This window comes from Triticum aestivum, chromosome 1A (genome assembly GCF_018294505.1).
Source record: "Triticum aestivum cultivar Chinese Spring chromosome 1A, IWGSC CS RefSeq v2.1, whole genome shotgun sequence".
Taxonomy (NCBI): domain Eukaryota; kingdom Viridiplantae; phylum Streptophyta; class Magnoliopsida; order Poales; family Poaceae; genus Triticum; species Triticum aestivum.
In genome coordinates, this window is record NC_057794.1 from 560,556,885 (window position 1) to 560,558,128 (window position 1,244).

Sequence of the window (1,244 nt, forward strand, 5' to 3'; positions counted from 1 at the left end):
TTGAGTAGCTCCACATGTATTCAGGTCCATCGGCCGGAGTAGACGATAACATGTACTTTTCTGTTTTTCCTAGATGCTGGAATCAGTTAGTGACGACGATTTATCTAAACGCCATAGCGGTCACCATGGGTCACTCCAAGTTGAATCACCGTCTACTAGGTCCCCCGCCCCTGACGAGCGATCTAATGCAGTCCCTCCAAGTTGCACGTCTAGATGCTCAGTCAGGCGCGTGCTTCCAGTCATTGATTCATTTACAGAATACAAGCGGTGGCTAGTGCAAGAAATTGGGTTCAGTGGTATGTTAGATTTACCAGCCATCCAGAAGCTTAATCTAAAACTCAGTTCATGGGTCATGACCAAAGTTGACCCGGTCAAGCGTGCAATCGTACTGACCGGAAAGAAGGTCCTGCCATTCACACCCAGTGATGTGTCAACGGGTTGTCAGTCGCAAACCTAACTGGTTGCCATTTGTTCCTACAGGTCAGGTTCTTTCTTTTTTGTTTTTCTTTCCATGAGTCGGATGAATAAAAAATAAGAGTTCCGCTAAATATGCTCACTCAGCTTGATCCATCCAATCGCAGGTTTTCTTTCTTGACAATCTTGACCTCGGCCTATTCAACATGAAGCATGATGTGCTCCCGAGGGTGAAACAGTTCGACCAAGATTGTTTGCAGAAAATGACAACAATGGCCTCTGATGTTGGGGTACCCGAGCCGTCCTTCGCGTCTGCAATGGTATACGTCCCATGCCCCCTAGTCTCATTTTATATACCAGCTCTGTCCCGTAGCTGACACTATATATCTATTTTTTTCATCATCGTGTCAACATAGCTCAGGAACCCGTCAACCGTTTGCTTCAGCTTGCACTTGTTGCGCTGCGAGGGGTTTGCTTGATTGTCCACTCAAACCTCGCCCAGTGATAGCAGAGGAGCAGAGCGCATCTATGAATAGTAAACGAAAGCCTCCTCTTGCTGGACTCACTCCCACTGCAGATACAGCCTACAAGACTCCGAAGGTACGCAAGCTATCCGGCGTCAGGCTAGATTTGTCTGACTGTGAAGGTAATCGAATAATCATATATACGATCTAATCCATTTTTGGTGTTCTCCCGATCCCCCATTTTAAAAAAAACTCATACCATTCTTTCCCGCCACAGGGTCTTCAGGCCGAACAGACATGCAAGGAAATTTTGCTACCGATGTTGTGTCCCCAGGCACTCTTGTCCATGACAGAACACCCCCCCCC